Source organism: Arvicanthis niloticus, chromosome 26, assembly GCF_011762505.2.
Source record: "Arvicanthis niloticus isolate mArvNil1 chromosome 26, mArvNil1.pat.X, whole genome shotgun sequence".
Classification (NCBI taxonomy): domain Eukaryota; kingdom Metazoa; phylum Chordata; class Mammalia; order Rodentia; family Muridae; genus Arvicanthis; species Arvicanthis niloticus.
The window spans coordinates 38,281,532-38,309,085 of NC_133434.1; the positions used below are offsets into that span (position 1 = coordinate 38,281,532).

Genomic DNA, 27,554 nt, shown 5'->3' on the forward strand with positions numbered 1-27,554 from the left:
AAGGTCAACATCACTTGCATGACTCATCTGACTTAGATTATAATATTAACAAAATTTAATTTTGTTTTGTTTTGTTATTTTGAGACTGTCTCACCATGTAAACTCAGGCTGGCCTTGATCATGAGATAAATACTCTTTCCCCTTGAGTGTTGGGATTACAGCTGTATACTAACTCACCTGACTTTTAGAAAATTCTTATATAAGCTATAAAATAAATGAAAATATAATAAATTTCTCCCCTTAAATCATTAGTCATCAGAATGTAGAAAGGATTTTTAGAAAATGAAATATTTATATATGCTTATTTGCTTTGGGGATTTAAGATTATAGTTCTTTGTAGCCTATCTGTTTGTTTGAGACAGGGTTTCTCTGAGTAGCCCTGGTTGTCCTGGACAACCAGGTAGATCAAGATAGATGGCCTTGAACTCATTGAGATCCACCTGCTTCTGTCTCCCGTGCTGGGATTAAAGGCAGGTGTTTCCAAGCTCCACTGACTGATTAATCGATTGATTTTTCCTGTGTAGCCTACTATGTTGGGCTTTTCTTTTCTTTTTGAAAAAGGTTTCACTGTGTATCTTTGGCTGGTTTGGAACTTGTTTTGTATACCAGATTTACCTGAAACTCACAAAAAATCCATCTGCTTCTGTGCCCTGAGTGCTGGGACTGAAAGAAGCTTATGTTGCATTTTCAACTAACAGTTTTCTTTGTGGCTAGTAATTTTTTACATATACTTTATACGTGTGCTTTTATGTGCATTGGTGTTTTTCCTGCATGTATGTCTGTGTGACAGTGTCAGATCATGGAGTTACAGACAGTTATAAACTGCCATGTAGGTGCTAGGATTTGAACCCTGGTCCTCTGGAAGACTAGTCAGTGCCTTTATGGCTGTTTTTGTTTGTTTGTTTTGTTTTGTTTTTCGAGGCAGAGTTTCTCTGTGTAGCCCTGGCTGTCCTGGAACTCACTCTGTAAACCAGGCTGGCCTCGAACTCAGAAATCCACCTGCCTCTGCCTCCCAAGTGCTGGGATTAAAGGTGTGCACCACTACTGCCCAGCTTAACGGCTGACTCTATCTCTTCAGTCCCTGTGGTTAGTAGTTTAAAACATTCCAAATGTCCTTTATAGTCAAAGGGGCTGAATATAAATAACTTCCTTTAATTTATTTTTATGTGAAAAGTAGGTACAAACTTTGCAATTCAGTGTGACCTTTTAGAGTTTTATATGTTTTTATAAAATTGAGAGAAATTTTTAATAACTTTGTTTAAGCAGAGTTGAAATTATATTTTGCTCTAGTTGAGGCTTTTTGGCGTGGTGATTCTAATTTCCAAATGGCTTTTTAAAGGGAACACTCTTAAATTCATATCTAGGTTTTTTTGGCTATGTTTTTTGAATTGTTATTTTTCATTACTTAAAATTGAGGTTATATTGTCTTTGCTAGCTCTCAGCACTGCCTGTCTTTTTACTTGTCTTTTTATAAAATTTTAACCCATTTATTTTCATATAAGGAATAGGATAATAGCTATTGGTGTGAAAGACTCTGCCTGAGTTAAACGCCACAAGTACAGAACCATTGGACACACCTTCCCTGGTGATGTCTTCCACAAGCAGCATGTGACCAATCCAGAGATCTCTGTAGTTGTCAGTTGTGGAATTTTCGGGTGAGGGAATCTGGGAACTCCTGACCCTTCCTGAACAGCTCTTTGACATTAAAGGTTTAGGCATGACAGAGGAGGTATGTGTAAGGAAACATACACACACACACACACACACACACACACACACACTTGTACATATGCACAATATAGTAGAACCATAGAATGAGCAGAGCAGTTAATTATGTTCTGGTGCTGTTAAATCAGGAAAAAAAGAGTTACTGTGGAAATGTTAAAAATTAAAAAAAGTCCAGAAACAACTTTGTTTTTACTCTAACCAAGGAACTTTTTTCTCCTGAGCTTGTTTCTGTCTTACAGCCTATTTTATGGAGATGATTATTTAGCTTCTAACTAAGTTAAATAATCCTTATATTAAGGTTATTAATTTTTAATATTTATATTATATATAAAAATAATCTTTATAAGTAAGATATATAACAGAAGTGTTAGGCTTTAATACAGCAGGTTTGACAGTGGCCGCCGCAGTGGCTTTACGTGCACAGTCTTTCCCGGAAGAACGGTGAGTTTGTAGAAGGATAGGTTTTTTTCTTAACAGCAACTCTATCCATTGGTGCCTGATATAGAATCTCCGAGAAGCTGGGAAGAGAAAAAGAGTGAATTTACTTGAGAATTACCATTTTTAAGTTTTATAGATTTCTTATTTAGAAAGCTAAATTGGATTTTGACATTATTGGGATTGTGTTCAAGATGGACTCAGGGAAAAAAATTAGATGCCATCTGTTTCACGTTCCTTCTTTCCTCCCCCTCCCATGTTTTGTGGCTTTGAATTCATCAGATTATTTTTCAAAGATATAAACCCTCAGTAGACTTAGATTATATAATGTCAGCTATCAGTGCGTGTGTGACTGAGTAATGTGAGCTGCTGCGTTACGATAGTAGGCAAAGGTTAAAGGTGATTGTTTAATTAGTTAATGTTCCCTGGACATGAGTTAGCTTCTGGCATCTTTGTTACTATCTTTTTGATAAATATTTTATTTTATTTTGGTTTTTGTGTTTTGAGACAGGTTCTCTTGTAGCCTGCGCTGGCTTCAAACTTGTTATATAGTCAAGGCTGGCCTTAAGCTCTGGATCCTCCTGTGTTATCTCAGTGCTGAGATTATAGGCCTGTGCTACCAGGTCTGGGATTGATAAGCTATTTTTGTCATTTCCTCTTACAATAGTTTAATTACTGGTGAAAGCTGTTTTCTTTTAAAAGGAGAATATTAGAATAAATGGTGATATTAGAATAAATCTTTATTAATTTGATAGATCACAACTTGAAAAAAAAAGTCTGCTCAGAAATGTTACTTAGTGACAAACACACTCCAGTTTATCCTTATAGCAGTACTTTTCCCTTCACTGTGTACCTATGGCTCAGTTCACCCAGTTCAGTTGGATTATTTTGGCTGGCAGGTGCTGGGCCCATTTAAATCTAAATAAGCTCTAAGCAGAGGCAGTTGGATTTCCAGAACTGAGAAAAGCACACTTTGCTGAGATGATAGTGGTTGATACTTAGCATGACCTGAGAGACCCGGCCATCTTTATTAGGCTGTAAAGGGGAGCTTTATGTGGTATCCTGGAAATGGCCTGAAGAGAGAGCCATCTGGACAGAAGAGACTCATGCTTTGTCTCCAGCAGGGATGTTCTGGTGAGGTAGGAAGACAGATGGACTATCCCTACACCACTGTAATCTGTCCCTCACTTAGAAGCTTCAAGCGGGCAGCATAGTTATGTGGGACTAGGGTGCCAGGGATAGTATTTCGTATTTTGTTTTTTTTTTGCCTGTCACAATGGAGGTGTGGGCATCTTGGGAAAGGATTTTCTCTTGGCTTTTACAGAATGGCCAGAGAAGGTGGGCAGACAAAATATCTGTTGCCCTTTCTTGTTTGTTTGTTTGTTTGTTTTTTCGAGACAGGGTTTCTCTGTGTAGTCCTGGCTGTCCTGGAACTCACTCTGTAGACCAGGCTGGCCTCAAACTCAGAAATCCGCCTGCCTCTGCCTCCCAAGTGCTGGGATTAAAGGCGTGTACCACCACTGCCCAGCTGCCCTTTTTCACCAAAGAGAATTAGGCACAGCATCTCTCATAGTGCTTAGTGCTTGCGACAATTTGATGTCTCCATCAAAGTGCTGAATAACTTTTCTAGGAAACATAGCATTGGATCTGTTTCATTTCTGCCCCACATCACTCCTTACTCTGGTAAAAGGACCTCTGGGCCTCCCAATGAAAGTATAGATGTACATCTGTCTTAATAAATGCTGAAATACTTCTGATCACCAGTGAGGAAGGGTGTGTGTGTGTGTGTACATGATGCACACTTGAATGTCTGTGATAATCAGAATTCATTTCCGATTCCTAAATCATTGATGAAGACAGTTTCTCCCAGCTTCTCTGTTGGGTTTTTTGTCCGTTTCCTAGAGGTCTTTCTGATGTAAGATGCCAGTGAACAGAAGACTGATGGATAGCAGGAAAATGGAGTATTTTTGCTTTTAGTTTTCTAGAATTTCTTTAGTCCAAAGTGGTACGTACCATCTGCCCTGTATGGCTGTGTATGCCTTGCTGTGTTTTTCTTGTGTGTGTTCCCAGTTCCTTTTTTATTAATAATTTTTAATCGTTTAGATTTACAGAGTTATTGAACAGATAGTATACAGAATTCCATGTATGTTTCCTTTTAAAGATAGTTTTGCCTCATATTTTACGTTAGTGGTTTGTGTTTCTTACAGTTAACAAATCAGCGTGAGAGTGCATTGTTAATTACAGTTCATAATTACCTTCAAGATAGTTTTTGCCTTGCTTGGTTTTGAAGGCTTTTAGAAATACCTACTATTTCAGTTTCTTTCCCCCACCCCTCTTGTGAGACAAGGTCTAACTCTGTATCCCTGGCTGTCCTGGAACTCAATATATAGACCAGGCTAGCCCTGCCTGCCTCTGCCTCCCGAGTGCTGTGACTGATGGGCAACACCATACAATTTGTTTTGTCTTTTCTTAACTTTTCTTTTCTTCTTGGAGAAAGACTATAATGTAGGCTGGTCTTGAACTCCTGATCTTTTTGCCTCCATTTCTCAGTATAGATGTGTGTTCACATGGAGGCCAGAGCTCAATGCTGGCTGTCATCAGTTACTCTCTATGTAATTGCTTAGTAAGTTTTAAGTGCATAGGTGTTTTGCCTTCATGTGTATGCAAACATGTGAATGCTTGGTGCCCTTGGAGGCCAGAAGAGGTTGTCATACCCCTTGGAATTATAGCTGGTTGTGGACTGCTATGTGGTGCTAAGAGTCCAACCAGCTTCTCTGGAAGGTCAGCTAGTGCTCTTAACTGCTAAGCCACCTCTCCAGCCTTAATTGACTTTATTTTTTGAGACAGGGTCTCTCACTGAACTGAAGACTTACCTGGCTGTTAGGTACCTGGCTACCCAGGTTGAATGTGAGCTCCAGGGATCTTGCTTTTCCTTCACCGTGTTGGGATTACACATGTGAACTTCTGTGCCTGGCCGTTTTGTTTTGTTTGTTTGAGATGGGCTCTTATTTTGTAGCTCCAAATGCCGGGAAACTCAGAGGTCCACTGGTCCTTGCTTCCCTAGTGCTGGGATTAAAGGCACACACCACCTGATTGACTTTTAGAAAAATACTCAGATCTTCATGCACTTTGCCAATAAGCCATCTCATTTCCTTTCCTTTTGTTTTATATTTTAATATGTATTTTGATATAAATCCTTTATCACACTTTTTTCAACTTTGTCTTTTTAAAAAAAATAATGCATTTATGTGTATGTGTGGGAGAGAGAGCACATATGAGTATGAGGGAGGGAAGAGAGAGAGAGAGAGAGAGAGAGAGAATGAATGAATATGTATGTGTACGTGTACATGGGCCAGTGCCCATGGGCACGAGAGGAGATATATCTCTGAGTTTGAGGCCAGCCTGGCTTACATAGCAAATTCCAGGCCAGCCAGGGCTAAATACAGAGACTGTCTCGAAACAAAACAGGAACGAGAATGTTAGAGTGTATGCTTGGGAGTCCACGCTACAGTGCTCAAGTAGAGGCCAGAGCACACCTGTGGGAGTCAGCTCTCTCCTTCCACTGTGCTCACCCTGGGGATGGAATTCAGATCATCAACCTTGACAGCAAGTGCCCTTACCCACTGAGCCATCTCATTGGCCTGTTATTAAATTGTGTATTTTATTTTACTTGAGGCTGGAGAGATGACTTTGAAGTTAAGAGCGTTTGCTGCTTTTAACAGATGACCTGAGCTTGGTATTCCACACATGGAAGCTCACAGCTGCCCCATAACGCCATTTCCAGGGGATCTATGCTCTCCTCTGCCCTTTGGGGACACTGCATACACATAGTGCACATACAGACAAATAGTCACACATTAAAAAAAGAAAACTTTGTGTGTGTGTGTGTGTGTGTGTGTGTGTACACTTGCATGAGAGGGCACCTGTGTGTTTAGTTGGTTCTCTTATGTCACCTCTGCCTGTGACTCCCAAAATAGAGCTCATGTTATCTGGCTTGTGGTAAGTAAGGCTCTTGCTTAAAGGTATCAGCTGAGCCATCTTGCTGGCCTATTTTTAATTTAAATGAGATTATGTATTTCTGTGTGTCTTGTCTGAGTGTATTTTATGCATCGTGTTCCAGCAGTGCCTGTTGAGTCCAGAAGAAGAAGGCGTCACTGGACTGCGGTTTAGATGATTGTGAGCTGCTGGAAACTGAACCCAGGTTCTTTGGAAGAGCAGTCAGTGCTCATAACCAGTGACCCTTTTCTTTACCCCCTCCCCCTTTTTAGTGTTGTGAAGTCTAATTAGTCATTTTCCCTCCATAGATAGTACTGTGGGTGTTAACTCTTTGAAGGTATTGCTGAGCCTGAGATTTTCTCCTGCACTGATTTTGACATCATTTTGCTGTTTATCGTTAGGTCTGTGATCATTTTTGAGCTAACTTTTGTGAAAGACATAAGAACTATGTTTTATTCTTATTTTGACCTGTGGATACTCTTTTCTTTGGGTCTTTGTTTGTTGTTAGTGTTGGGCATTGGAGCCTGGGCCTTGGGCTTGATAGATCACACATATTCTCGCCCTAAGCCAAATAGCTAGATTCTAAAAGCAGTAGAATGATCTAAGACAATTTTTTTCATAGCCGAAGTGTTGATTACTAACCAGATATTTTTGTAATTGGCTTTATAACCGTCCTGTCCTTCTATACAACACCTTGTTTTCTAAAACATCTTAATCTTAGTTGGTATCATAATATCTAAATATTTTGATCATTTATGATACAAATGCAAAAATACTATATTAGCCCCATATTTAGTGGAGTCTCTTGTCCTCAACCCCTCCTGCCCCACTCCCTTTTTGTTTTTTAAGACAGGGTTTCTCTGTGTGGCCTTGGCTTTCCTGGAGCTTGCTCTGTAAACTAGGCTGGTTTTGAACTCAGAGATAAGCCTTCCCCAGTCTCCTCAGTGATGGGATTAAAGGTGTGTGCCACCACTGCCCAGCTTCCCATACCCACCTTCTTCCTTTTTGAGACATAGTTTCAGATGGTCTTTAACTTGCTAGTGGAGGAAGACCTTGAACTTGTGATTTTCCTGGATGTATTTACCAAGGGCTGAGTCTACAAGGCATTTTCCTTCATGCCTAATTTTTTGTAGGTCTGGGGATGGAACCAGGGCTTTTTGAATCTAGGTATAAACTCTACCAACTCTCATGTTCCCATCCTTTGTTTGTTTTTATAGTTAGTTAACAACAGGCTAAAGGAACTATCTGTGTGACAGCCCCTAGGTTCTCCAGAGATGGATGCTTTCCAAATCAATCACTATATAACCTTACACTATGAAATCCATCTGGTTAGTGCTTCTGTTTCATAAGTTTCAAACATTATGAAGTTGGGCCATCAGGTGTTGCTGCACAGGCGTAAAGACGTGAGCTTGGTGATGTGAGTTTGATCAGGTGATCTCACGTAAAGGTGGGAGAAAACTCCATGCAGGTGTCCTCCTACCTCTGTATACAAGCATGAAGCAGGCTCGGCTCCATACTCATCATGCACATGCATAATAAATAGAACTTAAAAACAAAAAATGTTTTTAACTTTTAAGGCTGAAAGAAAGCATGGAGAAAGTCAAGTAAGACACATTCATTTTCCAGTGCAGGAAGCTTTGGTTGTATGGCTAGTTAGTGAATAGTTAGTGAATAGGGCAGAGTTTCAGGCTCCTGACTTTCAATGTAGTCCTTTTGCTGTTATAACTAAATTTTGAAAAAAAAAATTAGTGAAGCTATAAAAGACATATACTTTCCAGGACATGTTAGTTGGCCATTTTACTATTGTGGGGCAAGAGAGAGAACTCATTAGTTAAGACTACTCCCAGCTCTTGTTGAACCCAGGTTTTTAGGGCCACTATCCATATAGTTCGTATCCTTCTGTAACTGTAGTTATAAGGGAGCTGATACCCTCTTCTGACCTCTGAGGGAGGGCACAGGTTCACAAACACACACATTTTTTAAAAAATACATCTTGCACTATTGTAGTATTTTTCCTCCTCCCCCTCCTCTTCCTCCTCCTCCTCCTTCTCCTTTTGTTTGTTTGTTTTTTCTTTTCTTTTTGAGATGGGGTCTTACCATGTAGACCAGGCTGACCTTGAACTCACAGAGATCTGCCTGCCTCTGCGTCCCCCAGTGCTGGAATTACAAATCTGTGAGATTAGCTTTAGTTTCTAGCAAATTCATTATGTTTCATATTCTAGGTAGAAATCAGCAAGTACAAAACTAACAGAGAGGTTATCATATCCTGTCCTTGGTGAACAGACATTTCGGTATATTAAAATGAACCTTATTTTTTTTCTTTGCACAGTGGGGATAACCTGTTAATATTTAATGATATAAAGCAACAGTCAAATTTTGCTTTCATGTGATAGTGTATTTATAAAGCTACAGTGGGGTTTCATGTAAAAATTTAAAGTACAGAGTAATATGCATCTGGTGAATTCGGGGCTTGAAGGATGCACATCTGTTGAGAAAACAAATCATACAGCTATTCAGAGCTTTATCATCTTAAATGTGTGCGCTTTGATTCTGTAATTGTTTTTGAAACAGTCTAATGGATTTAGAAAAGCTGTTTGCTCTAACGAAACAACTTGTGAAGCCATTTGGAAGCCTTTTAATTATTTTATTATTCATATCATTGTGGTATATTAATATTTTTTCTCCAGCTTATCTATAGGGGAAGGAAGGAGCTAACTGACTCAAAGAAAAAGAGTTTATTGCATAACTATATTTTAAAAGGTGAGAGTGTAGTTTCCTGAATTTAATATACTAGAAATATTTTAAGACTCTAAATTCTAAATTGCATCAATACTCAATGAAGAAGTAATATCGGAGTTGCTACCACATATCCATTACTATCTTTGTATTATAGGGATACAAAAATGAAGATGTGGTGTGTACTTTTATTAATCAAGGTGAAGAAACAAGACTTCAAAGGTAGAAGAGTAACAGTTAAGTGCAAACTTGATATAATCTGAGTACTGCAGGAATATCAAGGAGAGAAAAGTCAGTATTCCTAATTCTGATGGGAAGAAGAGTCCAACTGGAGAATTTCAACACTGGCTGTTCCTTAATTCAGCTGTGGAAGCTTATTCATCTAGGGAAAAGCATGTTCATCCATTCACTGGAGACAGATTCTTTGTATGTCTTCATGTTTACTCTGTGGCTTATACTGATCTCAAACTCAAACGTTTTCTGCTTCAGTCTCCTGAGTGTGGAACTACAGATGTGCACCACTGGGCTGAGCTTATCCATAGATGTTAAAAACCTGTTCAGGATCTGCTGAGATAGCACTGGGGGTTAAAGTCCTTGCTGTATAAGCCTCACATCCTGTATAAAATAGAAGGTGAGACCCAGCTTCACAAAGCTGTCCTCTGTCTTCCACATGTGCGATACGTCATATATACCCAGATTTAACACACACACACTCACACAGACACACACCCCAATAAGCAGATGTTTCAAAAATGAGCCTCTTCAGGTGTTTGCAGTGGGCAGGCAGTTTTGAAAACCATATGCTTAGATGATGACTATGTTTAATTAATTAATTATAATTAATTAGTTTTTCCAAGACAAGGTTTTACTGTGTAGCCCTGGCTGTCCTGGAACTCCCTCTGTAGACCAGGCTGGCCTTGAACTCACAGAGTGCTGCGATAAAAGTTACGTGCCAACTAGCATCTGGCTAGATGGCTATGATTTGATTTGGTAAGAAAACAGGCTAGAAGAGGGTTAATAGAACACATTCCAAGACTGATTTGGTAAAAACCATAACAACAACAAAATAAAAAATAAAACTATAATATAAGGAGAAGTAGATATAGGGTGGCAGAATAGAGTCTGGGTTTTGGGGGGTGTGTGTGTGTGTGTGGTTTGAGACAATTTCTGTGTGTAGTTTCTGTGTGTTCTAAGACAGTTCCCTGGCTGACCTCAGACTCACAGAGATTCACCTGCCTCTTTATCCCAAATGCTGAGATTAAGGTTGCAGCTCAACTAGGGTCTTGTTTTTTGTTTTTAAGTGGAGCTGGTGGCCTTGAACTTTTTTTTATCCCAGCCTCCTGAATAATAATTGTATTAATTTCTACCCTGTGATTTCTTCTTAGAATTATAGGCTTTTATGTATTTGCCTTTTTGTTTGTTTGTTTGCTAATTGTCTAATTTCCTCCCATTGTATTTGTAAGAGATATGTCTGTCTCTTAAAATCTATTGACCATAAGACCGACGTCGTTGCTTGAGTTTTGTTTTGTTTTGTTTTGTTTGAGACTGAATCTTACCATGGGCCTGGCTGGTCTGGTACTTGCTATGTAGATCAAGCTGGACTCAAACTCACAAGAGACCACTGTTTTCTGCCTCCACAATTGCTTGGATTAAAGGTGTGCACCACTGTTCTCTGCAGCTATCCTCTCTTGAACAGCCGCATCAGCATCAGCTGGACATTTATTATAAATATGAATTCTTTTGGGGGGCAAATGCATAAAAGTGTTTTTTCTATCACATTTATGTAGTGTGTGCGCGTGCGTGAGCGCTTGTGCTTGTGTGTGTGTGTGTGTGTGTGTGTGCGTGAGCGCTCATGCTTGTGTGTGTGTGTGTGTGGGTGTGTGTGTGGGTGCGTGTGTGTGTGCGTGTGTGTGTGTGTGTGTGTGTGTGGGTGTGTGTGTGGGTGTGTGTGTGTGTGGGTGTGGGTGTGTGTGTGTGTGTGGGTGTGTGTGTGTGTGGGGGTGTGTGTGTGTGGGTGTGGGTGTGTGTGGGTGTGTGTGTGTGGGTGTGTGTGGGTGTGTGTGCTTGTGTGTGTGTGTGTGGGGGGGTGTGTGTGGGTGTGTGGGTGTGTGGGTGTGGGTGTGGGTGCTTGTACATGTACAGGCATACTTTTGCATGTGTATGCCACAGAATGTATCAGAGGACAGCTTGGGGGAGTCGTCTCTCTCCTAAGCCGTTCTTCTGCCCCAGGCTTTCGAGCAGCAGATAGGAGTTCTAGTTTCCAACCCAGTTTGTTTTGCATGAAATGTATTTGCGAAAGCCAGGTGGTCCTGGTTCTTGTTCCTTGTTTTTGAGACAGTTTTTGGTATCCCCAGGTGATATAATTGAGGGGTTTGGGATGATTTTGAACTCATGGATTGTCTGGCTCCTCCCCGTCCCCCTAAAGACAGCAGGCAGATCCTGGTGATCTTGAACTTTTCTCCTGCCCCAGGCTCTTCAGTGGTAATGGTCTCACTCCTTCTAGTTTCTTCTTGGAATTGTGTCCTTTAGCTTTTGTGTATTTATGAATTCTGTTTTTTCTTTACTAATTGTTGTCTAATTTCATTCCATTGTGGTTATAAAATAAAGAATATTTTGTATGATTTGTCTTATAAAATATATTGTGCTTTGTGACCTTTCATCTCTTAAGGATGCCTTGTGTGACTATTAGAAAGTGTGTCGTTGGGGCTGGTGAGACACAGGGCTTAGCAGGTAACCTAGCAACCTGAATTCAACCTCTGGGACCCACATGGTGAAAGGTGAGAACCAGTTCTTACAAGTTGTCCTCTGACTTCTACATGTGTGCTGAGGCATGTGTGTAGTCAGATGTACATCACAAGTCAGTGCAGTTTATAAAATTAAAAAATTAAAGTATTTTGTAAGGGGGGACTTCTGTTTCGCTTTCATTTTTTCCTGTCTTTTTATAATTTTTGGTTTCTGTCTCTTTTTGCAATTTTTTCCTGAAGTTATATTTCCTCCTCATTCTCCTTCTGTATAGCCCCTCTTCTCCCTCATAGCTGTTATATAATAGATATAGAATGTTCTCCCAAGGTGTGTTTTAAAGTCATTTGCTGTATGTGATTATTGAAGCTTATTTTGAAATTTTTTCCTTAGATACAGAAAAGGGAAAATGGAAAAGTCACAAGATAAAGAGACAGAAGGGTAGGGGGCAGTTGGGGGTGGGGAGAGAGGGAGGGAGGGACGGAGGGAGGGAGGGAGGGAGAGAGAGAGAGAGAGAGAGAGAGACAGACAGACAGACAGACAGACAGACAGACACACATAGAGTGAGAGCGAGACAGACAGACAGACAGAAACGCGCGCGCACACACACACACTGCTGGGTTTCGATGCTCTGCTTTGGGATATTCCCATAGTGCTTATCCATTGACAGCTCTGCTTAGCTTTATTGGCTAAAGTAGGAGCTGGAGCTTAGTATCTCTGCTTTAGACGTGAGATTCATTAAATATAACTAGCATTTAATAAAGATACCTACTTGTTACTGCATTTTATATCGCTAACAGTCTCCTTTGGTCTTGAAGTTTCAAGCCACAGGCAAGGCTGTGCTGTACCTTGAAACTTAGCTTCTTGTTAGGACGGTCCTGACAGCATAAATGTCTTTATGTACTCAGCTGTGAGTGAACTAAGCTCGGCCCTTGAAATACTGCCTCGCAGTCACCGAGCACGCTCTCAGTCCAAGCTGCCACACTCACCAGTACTGACTTCAAGGCCATTGGGATTTGTGTGGAGCAGGTTAGGACAATGAATTTTTTTTCTCTTTTGTTAAAAACAAACAAACAAAACTTTTAAAGGTTTTTCAAGCATTTTATAACTTATATTTGACTATTCCTATTACTTTATGATTGAGAAGTGTTGACTTGGTTCAGGGGCTTACCTGTGTTTAGAATTCAGAATCTTTAGTCCTTATGCTTTAACATTCTGTCCCTCTTCATGAGACATTCTCTTCTGTTCATACTGAATTATATAAGGATAGTCCAGATTATTCAGAGCCATCAAATACATTTTTATTTGGAGAGAGCCAAACACTAACTCTACTTAGTTTTTAATACTCAAAATGTATTTCTTATATTATTAGAAGATCCCACTTCTAGGATTACCAGTCACAGAAATGGGCAGATTTTGTTGTACTTGAACTGGAATGACCAGAAGAGAGTTTACACCTCTAGTTGATGTTATTCTCTGGTGTGCTTTATAAAAAGGAACGTAACACGTGGGTAATTTAGTCATGAAATAGTAAAGTTCTAGTCCTAGAAACAGGGCATCATAGAATTTAATTTTTTACTAACTATAGCATATATGACATACATGATTGTTTTTTATAATATTCTGAATTTAATGTAACTTGGTTATAATGTTGTGTAATGTCCTGGAACTCTCTCTGTACATAGAATAGTATTACTTTTGATATAATGTGTATTTTTCCTATTTATGTGTATGTAAAAGCAGTACCTACATGTGCATGTGTGTCTGTATGGGGTACCTCTTTATAAATGTGTGTTTTTGAGGGGGCTACACATTGACGCCCTGTTTAAATAACTAAAATAAATTAAGAAAAGCATGCATACTCATCTTGCATAGGACCCCACACCCACACTAAAAATCTTGGTGAAGAAGCATAAAGACCTGAGTTTAGTCTCAGGCACTCAAGTAAAAAGACAGGCATGGTAGCACGCAACTGAAACTCAAGTGGAGAGGCAGAAAAATCATTAGGGCTGGTTGGATAGTAAATCTAGCCTAATGAAATGGTAACTCCTAGGTCCCACGGAGAGAGACACTGTCTCTAAAACAAAGGTGAGAGAAGGGAAAGGTGGCTCATCATTTAGGAACAGAGGACCTGAGTTCAGTTATCAACACCTAGATCACACAGCTCGCAGATGCCTGTTATTCCATCTGTAGGGGAATCTGACATCTCTAGGCTACAAGGACATCTGCATTCATGTATACAGTACCACAAACATAACAAGAAATTAAAACAATCTGGATGTGGCGGCTCATGCTTTTAAGCCCAGCATATGGAAGCAGAGGCAGGTGGGCCTATTTCAGTTCAATGCCAATGCTGTACAAAGTGAGTCCTGGGTGAACAGGGCTATATAGTAAGACCCTGTCTCAAATGAAGAAGCAAATAATCAAACCTTTGAGGCTAAAGAGATGACTGAGGCATTAAAAGCAATTAAATGCTCTTCCAGAGGACCCAGCTTCAATTTCCAGCACTCACTTTGTGGCTTGCTTTATTTTCAGGGGTTCTGACTACCTCGTCTAAGCTTTGTGGGTACCACATACACATATGATGCACATACATACATACATACATGCATACATGCAGGCTAAACATTCATACATATAGAATCAAATAAGTCTAAAAAGAAGGAGTGCCGGCCTTGGTGGTGCACACCTTGAATCCCAGCACTTAGGAGGGGGAGGCCCCTTATCCATGTGGAGGCCATAAGAAGACATCGAGTATCTTCCTCTGCCCCCTGTACCTCCTCACTGACTTTAGAGACCGGCTCCCACTACGCTGGAAGCTTGGTCTTTGGCAAGGTTGTCTGAGCAGTGGCTTCTGAGGATCCACCTCCCTCAGCTGTGCAGTGCTGGGTTGCTGGCAAGCACAGCCATGCCTGGCTCCTTTTAGGTGGGTGCTTAGGATTTGAACTCCCATCCTCATGTTTTCACAGTATGCATTCGGTGTTAGCTGACCTCCCTAGCCCCACTAGTTTTCCCCCCATATTGTCATTAGTACTGCATGCAGACCCAAAAGTCATGTGACCATTATTATTTCTCTCTAGGATATGTTGAAATTACAGTCATTTACTTGTTAGTGATTTCGGCCTACTTCTTATTAGCACATTGTAATATTGGGATTGCATTGATTTAGGTCATAAAATATATTTGAGTAATTTTTGATAGGCTATGACAAGTGAGATGTATGTAGCTTTAAAATAAAAACTGTCATATGATACACTTTACAGTGATTGCTTGTTTGCTTCCTTCCTTCCTTCCTTCTGGTTTTTATTTTTTATTTTTATATTTTTTCGGGATAGGATTTTACTGTGTAGCCTAGGATGTCCTTGAACTCAGAGATCTACCTGCCTCCCAAGTACTGGACCCTACCCAGGTACAATGATTGTTTCTTAAGTTTTTTTATATCAGTAAAAATTTACACACATCCTGAAACATGGATGAGAATGTTAAAACAGGAGAGAGAATGTAATAGGATGTAGTTAAGTTGCATATTTGTATGAAAAATTGTTGCACAAATAATATAATAAAATAATGAAAAAATAAAGGAAAATGAGAATTTCGTTTATACCAGATTTTATTATCTCATAATAAAATAAAAATTTTAATATGAAGGCAAGTTTACAATGAAGCCAATTTTTCTTATTTCTTTGTGTTGTGTGTGTGTGTTTTGTTTTGCTTGGCTTTGTTTTTCTAGATGAGGTTTCTCTGAGTATCCCTGGCTATCCTGGAACTCACTTTTCAGACCAGGCTGGCCTTGAACTCACGGAGATCTGCCTGCCTCTGTCTCCCAAGTACTAGGATTAAAGGAGTGCACCACCATCACCCAGGTATAAAGCCAGTTTTTCAAACTGGCATATTGAGAAGTTGAGGGATCTGAGAAAGGGATGGCAAATACCAGAAATTAATGCTTCATGGTAGCATTAGATAAATTAGGAAACATCTTAGAAAAGAATGAGAAGATGGGAGTGTAGATAGGGCATAATAATTACCAAGTCTCTGCCATGGTTCAGTCAAACCTTTATTGTGTTAAGAGGAGGTACAGTTTATTCCCAGTAATATGGAAAATCCCGTACAATGATAATGGTAGTCTTCTTTCTGTTGGTACACTTCTCCAATCTGAGCATCTGGGAGGTGAAGGCAGGATGATTAAAATTTGAGGCCAACATTTTTGTTTGTTTTTTAAAAGGGGGCTGGAGCAATGGTTAAGAGCACTCCCTGCTCTTGCAGAGGACTCAGGCTCAGTTCCAAGTCCCACATGTTGATTCACAATCATCTGTTACTCCAGTTCCAGGGGATTTGACACCCTCGTTCTGACCTCTACAGTCACCAGACACACTCATAACCTAGTTAGGGTTTCCATTGCTGTCAAGAGACACCATGATCAAGGCAACTCTTATAAAGGACATTTAACTGGGGTTAGCTTATTACTTCTGAGGTTCAGTCCATTGTCACCATGGCTGGAAGCATGGCAGGGTCTAGGCAGACATGGTGCTGGAGGAGTTGAGAGTTCTACCCTTTCATCCAAAAGAAGCAGGAGAAGACTGGCTCAAATGCAGCTAGGAGGAGGGTCTCAAAGCCCACCCCCACAGTCACCCCACAGTGACACAGTTCTTCCAACAAGGCCACATCTCCCAACAGTTTCACTCCCTGTGGGCTAAGCATATTTAAACCACCACATAGACACAACACAAGTACACATTAAAAGTAAACATATATTTAAAAGGTCAAGAAAGTACTCAAATGACTGTTTAAGCAGCAAGCACCTGCTGCCTTAGAGCATCTCTTGGTTCCAAATGGGTCTTAGATTTTTAAGAAATGTGAGTGGGAAACAGGTGTGGAAGTCAACACCTACAAACACTTCTACAAACAGGTGTGTAGAAGTGGGGAGGATTAGGAGATCTGAGACAGTCTGTGCTACCTGATGAGGTTGAAGTCAGCTGACTAGCAAGACTATTGTCTGGAGGGGGGTAGTCATAGAACTCACAAGTCAACAAAGAGAAGCCGTTATAATGTATTAAGAAAGACCAGAGATTGACCTTCCTAAAATTAAAGCCACTCCCAAAGGCTCTATGCTTGCTGCAAAAAAACACAAGAGAAAATAATTAGCCTAACCATGAGAAATGTTCAAAGGACGTTTGCCTTTCCACCTTAACTATGGCTTGAGGGAGAAAGAAGTTTGCCCTGAGCGTTTGTAATTGGAAATGCACTGATTAAGATTTAGGACACTGGGCTGGAGAGATGGCTCAGTGATTAAAGCACCATCTGCTCTCCCAGAGGTCCTGAGTTCAATTCCCAGCAGCCACATGGTGGCTCACAACCATCTGCAATGGGGTCTGATGCCCTCTTCTGGTGTGTCTGAAGACAACTGCAGTGTACTCACATATATAAAATAAGTAAATCCTTTAAAAAAAGATTTAAAACAAAAGATTTAGGATGTTATTTTGATGTTAAAACAAATCCTAGACTAAGACTTGTTTCAGGTGAATACTCTTGGTATTGTTTCTAGGAAAAGAGAGAAGTAATAGGTCTATAGAGTGAGTTTCTGGACAACCAGAGCTGCACAGAGAAACCGAGTCTTGAAAGAAAAGGAAACAATAAAATGAATGTAGTTAGCATTCTCAAGGCGCTGGCTTTTATACTCATCACCAAGAAACAAGCAAGCAAGCAAGCAAGCAAAATATTGTAGATACAGGTCAGTGGTTCTTGGGCATGGCCCTGTTCTGTCAATATTCTTTGGAGAGTTTAAAAGAATATATTTTTCAGTTCCTGGGAGCAGTGATAATTAAGAAGAACAGGACCATAGAAGCTAAGGACTTTCTCTGTTCTTTCTCCTAATTTAATATTAGCGTACAAGGCTCCTTGCACCCGAAAGCACATGCTACTGCTTCCTTTAATTAGATGTAATTCTAGTTCTCTGAACAGACTTGCCTAGTGACTCTTAAGTGTGTAGTGTGTGTCAGAATCCCTTAGAGAGTTTATCAGAGTTGCACTGTTAAGACTTTCCAGTTGAACTCTTCTTGCATGAGATCCCAAAATTTTCATTTTAAACAAATTACCAGAAGATGCTCTTGGCCACTAGACTGTGGTTTGAGCGTCTCTGTATTAGAGACTGCACTCTTTTGGCCACATCACTTTGTAATTGCTAATTCTCTTCTCTGCAGTTTTCCCCATCCTTTTCTGAGATAGGAAGGGTCTCATTGTGTAGCCCCAACTGGTCCAGAACTTGCTGTGTAGACCAAACAGGAATCAGACTTACTTACCTGCCTCTTGAGTGCGGGGATTAAAAGTGTACACCACCACACCTTTAGGATCTGAGGTTTAGTTTGTTTGTAGCACTGGAAGAATTGGAACTCACGATGTAGATCAAATTGGCCTGAAATTTGTGGGCAAGTCTCCTGCCTCTGGCTCTCAAGTGCTGGGATTATAAGTCAAGCTTCCATGGTGGTGGTGGGTGGGGGGGGGGGGGCTTGAGACAGACAGAGACAGGGCCTCTCTTTGTCTTTGTAACTCCAGCTGTCTTGGAATTCACTGTGTAGACCAGGCTGGCCTTGAGCTCTCAAAGATTCACATGGTTCTGCCTCCAGGGGGCTAGGATTAAAAGTGTATACTACCATAGAAACATTTTTCTTACCTTTTTTTCTTTTCTCCCCCCACTTTTCTTTCTCTCTCTCTCTCTCTCTCTCTCTCTCTCTCTCTCTCTCTCTCTCTCTAACTTCATGTAGTTTTTGAGACAAAATCTCACTATGTAGTCTAGGGTCATCTGGAACTCAGAGATCAACTGGTCTGTCTCCTAAATGCTGTGATAAAAGCAGTCCTTACTTAACTTTTACCCCATCCGTCTCCTTGGCACTGGTCTTATCATGGTGTTAAAAATCTCTTATCTGTAGGATTATTTTGTCCCTGTCTTAGGGTTTTACTGCTGAGAACAGACACCATGGCCAAGGCAGCTCTTATAAGGACAACATTTAATTGGGACTGGCTTACAGGTGCAATCCAGAATCACCAAGGCAGGAGCATAGTAGTGTGCAGGCAGGCATGGTGCAGGAGGTCCTGAGAGTTCTACATTTTCATCTGAAGGCCAGTAGGAGAAGTCTGTCTTCCAGGCAGCTAGGAAGAGGGTCCTAGAGCCCACGCCCACGGTGACAACCTTCCTCCAACAAAGACCAGACCTACTCCAACAAGGTCACACCTAACAGTTACACTCCCTGGACCAAGCATATACAAGCCTCCTCACTCCCCAAACACTGTGTACCCTGACTATACCATGTGTCATCAGTAAGCCTGTAGGATGGCCGCTGTCTGAAACATCCGTACAGAGAAGAAGGTAGTAAATACTGATGAGAATGTACTCCCCAAACACTGTGTATCCTAACTATACCATGTGTCATCAGTAAGCCTGTAGGATGGCCGCTGTCTGAAACATCCGTACAGAGAAGAAGGTAGTAAATACTGATGAGAATGTACTCCCCAAACACTGTGTATCCTGACTATACCATGTGTCATCAGTAAGCCTGTAGGATGGCCGCTGTCTAAAACATCCGTACAGAGAAGAAGGTAGTAAATACTGATGAGAATGTGAAGAATTTAGAAGTCTTTTTTAATTATTTGGTTAGCATATAAAGAAACAGGTTTCACTATTAAAGCTTTATACACAGATGTCATTATACTTGGGTCTTATTCTCCAACAGCCCTCCTTGTGTTTCCCTTTTCCTTTACTGACTCCACCCACACCCCAGTATCTCTCCCCTTTTCTTTCCTTGAATATATTGCATTAACCTCTTGTTCCCCTGCCTGCATCTGCCTGTGGATTTTTTTCCTTTTACTTTCATGTCCTACACAAACAGAATTTAAATCTAGATCCCACATGTAAGGAAAAAACAAGCCACGTACATTCTTTTGTTCTGGCTTATTTTTCACTTGCCATAAAAGTCTCCAGTTCTATCATTCTCTTGTAAATGTCAAGATTTTGACTTGTCTTTACTGCTGAATAAAATCCTATTGTATGTACAAACCACATCTTCTCAGTCTGTTTGTATGTTGATAGACATCTAGTCTGGTTCTGTATCTCAGTTAACTGTGAGTAGTGCAGCAGTGGGCACAAATGTCCGAGTCTCTCTGGAATCCGCTCACTTAGGATGTGTGTGTCTGGATCATACAGTACAGGTAAGGCGTTTTTGTTGTATTGTGGTTTTTTCCTAGTGATGGTAGGTGTTTTTGAGACAAGTTTTCTATAGCTTAAGTTGGTCTTAAAACTCACTGTGTAACTGAGGTTGACCTTGAAGAACTCTTAAACTTCCTGCCTCTACTTCCAGGTGCTGAGATTGCGGGTATACGTCACCATGCCTGGTGTTTGTAGCTCTAGGGATGCAGTCAGAGCCTTGTTTATTCAGGCGAGCACTCAGTCAGCTAGGTGCATCCCTAGTGTGGTTATGGATGTTTTCCAGTTTGTTATATTCATACTCGTCATTATTGTTTGTATTTTTATTATTAATTATGAGATGTAGCCCACACTCATCTCAAACTGATGACCTTCTACCTTGGCCTCCACGCATACACCACTATTCCTGGACATGGCATTTTTTTTTTTTTTTTTTTTGGTCTTTGTAAAGCAAAGAATTTTTTTTCTAATTATGTGTATGGCGGGGTGGTGGCGGCGCACGCCTTTAATCCCAGCACTTGGGTGGCAGAGGCAGGCAGATTTCTGAGTTTGAGGCCAGCCTGGTCTACAGAGTGAGTTCCAGGACAGCCAGGGCTATACAGTGAAACCCTGTCTCGAAAAACCAAAAAAAAAAAAAAAAAAAAAAAACCAAAAAAAAAATTATGTGTATGGTGTGTGAGAGAGAGAAGTGGGGAGAGGGAAGGAGGGAGGGGGACAGGGACGGAGAGGGAGAAGGGGAAGGGGAAGAGGGGGAGGGGGAGAAGTGGGGAGGAGGGAGGGGGAGAGGGAGAGGGGAGAGAGAGACAGACAGACAGACAGACAGACAGAGCGCGTGAGAGCGGGAGCGCAAGCCTGTGCAAGAGCAAGTGAGCTTGAAATACCCACAGTGATCAGAGCCGCCTCAGGTCCCTTAGTTCTGGAGTTTCAGGTGGTTTTGAGCTAACACAGGTACATAAGCCAAATTTGGGTCCTTCTTTTTCAAGAGTGTGCTCTTAACTGCTAAGTCATCTCTCCAGCCCTACATATATTAAGTTGTTTGTTGTGGCGTCTGTTTGTTTGTTTGTACTAATTCTTCCATGTGTATCATTAAAAAATCAAAAATAGAGACGTTGTTGTGATGGAGGGACTGAGGGAACTGTGAGAACACGGCCATGGTGAAGTTTACGTATCACTAATTGGATACGTGATAGAAACGTTGTTGTGATGGAGGGACTGAGGGAACTGTGAGAACACGGCTACGGTGAAGTTTAAGTATCACTAATTGGATACGTGATACCAGTAGTTTAAACTGAGCAAGTCTCATAACTGAAAACACTTGTTTGGAGCTGGAGAGTTAAGAATGTTTTTACTGCTCTTGCAGAGGACTCAGGTTTGTTCCCAGCGCCCACACAGTGGCTCACAATTGCCTGTAGCTCCCAATTCCAGGGATTGCAATGTTCTTTTCTGGACTTTAAGGGCATTGATTCATACAGGCAAAGACATACACACACACACACACACACACACACACACACCCCCCTCTTTTCAAGTACACTGAATCTGATGCTCTTAGAAAATAGCATTCTTGTCTGGCCTGATAACACACATCTGTAATCCCACTTGAGAAGTGGAAGGAAGAGGATCAGGAATTCAAGGTCATCCTTAGGTAGAGGCCAGTCTATACTATATGGGACCCAGCTTTAAAAGAACAAAACCAAAAAGAAAAAAAATAGTATCCTTTTGTTGTACCTTAAGCTCATGGTTTTGTTTTTTGTTTTTAAAAAAGATTTTATTTTATGTATACGAGTGCTCTTTCTGCTTTTATACCTACATGCAAGAGGGCATCAGATCCCATTATAGATGATTGTGAGCCACCATGTGGTTGCTGAGAATTGAACTCAGAACTGAGCCATCTCTCCAGCCCCTGTTTTTTTGCTGTTTGTTTTGTTTTTTTGAGGCAGGATTTCTCTATGTAGCTTTGGCTGTCCAGGAACTCACTTTGTAGCTCAGACTGGCCTCGAACTGGATGTCTTAAAACTCATTATGTAAACCAGGCTAGCCTAGAATTCATAGAGATTTAACTGTGTCTGCCTCTGGAGTGCTGGGATTAAAGACAGAGGCTACCACACTGAGCTAGAAATTATTTTTATTCTATATTAATTAATATAGTTATAAGTTGATTAAATAGCTTTCAAAAAATTAAAGATAAGGCACATACTTATAATCTGAGGCACTTTGAAATCTGAGGCAGGTGGATTGTGACTTACGGCTAGTTAATGAGACCCTGTCTCATAAAAAGAAAGAAGGAAGTTAAGTGTAGGGCCGGGAATGTGACTCAGTGGCACACACCTGATCTGGGAGACCCCGAATCAGATCCTCAGTGCTAAACATAAACAACAAGGCATTAAAATAAGCCTTAGAAAATTTTTTTGTTGCTTGTAAGCAGTGTGTAAGTATTTATTGGAATTTTTCTTTGAATAAGAAATAAATACTAAATTTAAAGGGTTAACAGTACTAATCATACTTTCTGAATTTCTCTGTCAAAAGCATTATAATTTAGGTAAACAAGGTACTTCTGAGCAGGGAGTTGTGGCATAGACTGTAATCTAGCCTTTAGATGGATCCGGGTCATCTTTGGCTACATAATAAACCCAGACCAGTCTGGGCTATATGTGATCCTGTTTGTTGGTTGTTTGCTTGGTTTTTAATCAAGGACAAGACACTTTTTATATTAAAGAAGGTAAGTTTTGTGAGTCTCATCCTTGGTGATTTTCTTACTTGGTGATTTTGATACTGGATCAGACTGGCCTCGAGGGTTTGTTTGTTTTTGTTTTGTTTCTCGAGACAGGGTTTCTCTGTGTAGCCCTGGCTGTCCTGGAACTAACTCTGTAGACCAGGCTGGCCTCGAACTCAGAGATCCGCCTGCCTCTGCCTCCCAAGTGCTGGGATTAAAGGCGTTCGTCACCACTGCCCAGCATGGCCTCAAGTTTTAAAGTTCCTGTCTCAGCCTCCTGAGTGCTACTATTACTGAAGGCACACACCACCACCACCAAGCCGGGTTTGGCTTTAAGAACAGCATTATTCTTTTTAAAAGAATTCATATTTCCGGACAGTGGTGGGACACCTTTAGTCCCAGCACTTGAGGAGGCAGAGGCAGAAAGATCTCTGAGTTTTAAGGCCAGCCTGGGCTACAGAGAGATTTCTAGTACAACTAGAACTGCACAGAGAAATCCTGTCCTAAAAACAAACAAACAAAAACAAAACAAAAACTTTTAGTAGTTACTTTTTGTTGTGTGTTTACGTGTACACACACCCATGTCTGTATGGGTGTCTTTACCTGCATATGTGTGGTGGCCAGGAAGGGCAGGCTTGAGTTACAGTCTTGCCCTTTGCCTCAATGTAGCCGCCCGAGGCCACAAGTCAACTGGGTTCACCTGAAAGGGGGGCTGGGAATTGAAGGGGGACGGAGGGCGAGAAGAGATGAGGCCAAGACAAAGTTCTCTGATCAAGGCCCAAAGCTTTAATGTTCAGCTCTCAATTTAAAGGGGAAGACCCATCCCACAACCCCTCCTGGTTTCAGATGGGTGGGATAATCCATAGTCCCTTCCAGGTCACTGCCGGAGATGTCTCAAGGCAAGCCCAGGGGCAGTTCTGCTTCTGTGTTCTGGGCAGTCAACGTGGGTAACTCCACCTAGATCCTGTCACTTGACCTTGTTGTGGTAAACAAGGTCTCTCAGGCCTGCTCATGGTGGGGGGAAGGGTACACCTCAACCTTTTGAGTATTGGGTTTACAGCTGTTTACAACCACACAGCAGAAGCCTGTAGTTTCAAAAACTGCTCAACTCATTTTGCAAAAGAAAAGAAATATGGCATATTTATTTCTAATGTTAAGACTTTATTAGTTCAAAGATGTTGTGTTTTATAAAAAGATAAGGAGATAAGGAATATATTTGGTGGGTGTGTAGTCAGGTGTTGGGGGAGGGGTTCCTCTGTGGGCCCATGCTGAGGAATCTCTTTCCCCTGAGGGACCAGTTTATTTGGGGCATGGGGAGGGGAGCTGAGGGAGGAGAGACAAGAGAGTAGAGGAATAGAGGTTGGCTATGAGTGTCTGTGTGTGTGTGTGTGTCTGTGAGTGTGTGTGTGTCTGTGAGTATGTGTGTGTCTGTGTGTGTGTGTGTGTGTGAATGGGGAGAGAAGGGTTAAGGACCCGGAGCAAGAGCAGGAGGGCAAGAGAGTGAGCAGGGGCAAGCAGCCTCTTTTATAGTGAGTTAGGCACATCAGGCTGTTCTGTGGGGCTGAGCTTAGACGAAATGCCAACAAAAGATATCTATCTATAATTTGAGATAATCAAATATGACAAAATTTTAGTTTCACAGAACATTGAACCTGAATGCAAAGTAAATAGTTCTCCAGGAAAAATGTTAGAAATACAGGTTATGCCTATTGGCTCTCTAGCCACCTTTCTCTTTCTCTCTCTCTCTCTCTCTCCCTCCCTCCCTCCCTCCCTCCCTCCCTCCTTCCCTCCCTCCCTCCCTCCCTCCCCCTTTTTGTTCCTTCTTTCTTCCCTCCTTCCCTCCTTTCTTTTTTCCTTCTTTCTTACTTTTTTTTTTTTTTTTTTTGGAGACAGGGTCTGGCTGTCCTGGAACTGCTTATATATACCAGCCTGGCCTTGACCTTACTTGAAACTCTTTCTTACAATAATGGATTAACTAATAGTAACTCTAAAGTAAAACTAGCAAAGAAAATCCCATTGGAGTGTGAAAATCAGATTACAGCTCCAACTTTATGCCACAAGTTTCAAGACATCTTTATGCTACAGGAGAATTAAGGAAGAAAATGGATTATAATTATTCTTATCAAGAGTTCCCATACACTGTTATTGGGGTCTTATACAATTCAACAAGCCTTACTAATGTATCACAGGAAGAATAGTTTACATTTGATCGAGTTATGTTGCAGCCACACAACAAAGTCATCAAGGAAACTATTAATATCAACCTACAATTTTTGGTTTTGTCAAAGCATCTCATTATGTAGCTGGCTGGCCTGAAGCTTGCTATGTAGACCAGGCTGGCCTCAGACTCACTGATGTGCGAGTGCTGGGGTCAAGAGCATGTGGTGTCGTGTCCAGCTGCAGAGTTACTTACATAAGTACATATTTCCTCCTCATTGTTAACGTCTCCCAGTATATAATGTTGATGAGATTTCCAAGATTTAAAGGTGAGGAGGTCCTGTTGTTTTTAAAAACAAGATCTCAAACTTTAGATTTACCAAAGATGCTGAGATGAAAACCTGCTGGCTCAGAGAGGCAGAGAAAGCACCCAGTTGACCTTCCAACTTTACTGATATCCCAGAATGAAAAAGCCCCTCTCCTCCTCCTCACTGTGTTAAATACCCTCCACCCAGTGTCTCTCCCTTCTGCTTTCTTGTGTTTGCTCCTTTCAACTGGTCTGTCATTGACTCTATTTATCTCTTGTTCATGACGACGTGTTTAAAAAGGCGTGTGCTAGGGCTGCTTTTTCCAGTTCACAATTTGGGGTCCACAGTGTGATCAGATATCTTCCAACAAGGCCCAAGAGTGACAAGGCAGGTGTTCAGTGCTTCAGAGTACTTGTTGCTCTAGAGGAGACCTGAGTTTGTTTTTCAGCACTCACATGGTGGTTTCACTACTGTCTCTGACTTCAGTTCTAGGAGATCTGACTCCTCCTTCTGACCGCAGCAGGTGCCAGGCACACACATGGCACACATACATCCATACATCCATACACACAGCCACAAAAATTAAATACATTTTAAAGCCAAGAGAAAGGGAGAACACTGACATCAAATTTTTTTCTAGAAAAGCTCAGGATGAGTAAAGCCACTAGAGAAGCTGATGAGACTATTTAACCAGTCAAATAATCTCAATAACTCAGTATGGTGGTACACAGTTGTATTCTCAGTACTCTGGAGACTGAGACAGGAGGATTGCTGTGAGTTTGAGGCCAGCCTGCATGACATAGTAAGTCTGTCTAAAAAAGGATAAAGAAGCAGTATGTGGTAACCCACATCTTTAATCCTGGCACTTGGGAGGCAGAGGCAGATCTCTGACTCTCCAGAGGCCAGCCTGGTCTATAAATAAAGTTCTAAGACAGCCAAGGATACATAGAATATTCTGCACGCCCTCACCCCCAACCCCAAACTCCCCAAAAAAGAAGAAGAGAAGAAAAAAGAAAAGCCTCAAGTGCTGGGGGCGTGGCTTACTAGTACAGTGCCAGGTTAGCCCGCACAAATGTTCTTGGTTCAGTGTTCGCTTCCAGGGTCTTTAGAAAACAGATTTCTAGGGCTGATAAAATGGCTCAGTAGGTAAAGACACCCAATCTTGGCAACTTCTGTTTAATACCCAAAATAATATAAAGGTAAATGGAGAGAACCAACTTTATGAAGTTGTTCTGTGACCTTTATATATACATGCTATGGGATGATATCCCACATACATATATCATGTATACATATGTAATAATAATAAATTTCAAAAGTGTCAATAAAAGCCATTTGCACTAATTGTGAACTAAGGTTTAGTATACTTGAAATCTGCATTTGAAAGTTACTTCTATAGTAGGGATACCATTTGTTATTTGTTGCTTTGGGGGGGGAAGAACATTTTGGGGACTCATGGAACATAGGCTGGACTCGCAAGTCACTGTCTCATGAGGAAAACTGAACTCCTGATCTTCCCGCCACCATGTACCAAGTTCTGGGATCACAGGTGCATTCTGCCACACCCACTTTTTATTCAGTTTGTGGAGCTCAAGTGTGCTAGAAAAACATTCTACCTATTGAGCTTCTGCCCTCTACTCTTGTGTTTCTATAGATGAATCGTATAGTATGTGAAATGTTTCCCAACAAATCAGTGTTTTAAAGCTAGAAGTTTTGCCATAAAGAGTCTGTTTCAAGTACGCTACTCAAATAATGGGGCATGTCGGCTGTAAGAAACAGAGGCAGCTAAGTCGTTCAAGGGAGGGAGGGTTAGGTTGTCCAGCAAAAACTCTGAATGTGTTTTAAAGACACTCTTGTATGTATTTGTTTTGTTGTTTCAGGAGGACAGGTGTGAGGCCAGCACACCGTTGACTCAATGGGGCTTCGTTGGTGAGTAATCGGTGGGAGAGCCTTTGTCAGTGTGTCGGGAGGAAGGAAGGGGCTCGAGTTTGCAATCTTCTCTGTTCCCAGCGTCCTCTATAAAAAGCAATAATTACTCTCTTAGAAAGCAGGCATATTAAGGTTAAACCTACTCAAGAAGTAATATAGTACATAGAGCCAATCATTAAAAAAAAAATCTAAATGCCTCTTACAAGTTGATATCCCTTTAAGTATAAATGCCATTCCCCGGCTTAAATGGCCTCTTATTGCTTCCGGTGACTTTTAAAAAATACTGAATAATGGGCTCCTGCTAACTCTTCACATGGTGATTATGATGCCCCATCCCATTTATTGATCTCCCTTTACCAAAAGCCTTCCATGTGTAGACTGACGTTGCCTGCATCTGCTCGCGCTCTCTCTCTCTCTCTCTCTCTCTCTCTCTCTCTCTCTCTCTCTCTCTCTCTTGCTCTCTCTCTCTCTCTCTCTCTCTCTCTCTCTCTCTCTCTCTCTCTCTGCCCGTGACGAGGCTCCTGCCCTTCACGACGCTGTTAGAGATGCCGTGTAGTGAGGTGAACAGAAGCCTAAGCCCCTCTTCCTGACCCTAGAGCACTGCCTTGTGCTGGGGACC

The 27,554-nt window shown here is 41.2% G+C and overlaps 1 protein-coding gene across 6 annotated transcripts in view; it reads left to right on the top strand.

The window, feature by feature from the left end:
- Csnk1g1 (casein kinase 1 gamma 1) overlaps positions 1-27,554 on the top strand; it is a 129,278-nt gene that overhangs the window by 2,349 nt on the left and 99,375 nt on the right. For all 6 annotated transcript variants that reach the window (XM_076925827.1, XM_076925825.1, XM_076925826.1 and 3 more), the window contains exon 2: positions 26,887-26,935. The gene's annotated coding sequence lies outside the window, so the exon portion shown is untranslated. The remainder of the gene's footprint in view (positions 1-26,886; positions 26,936-27,554) is intronic.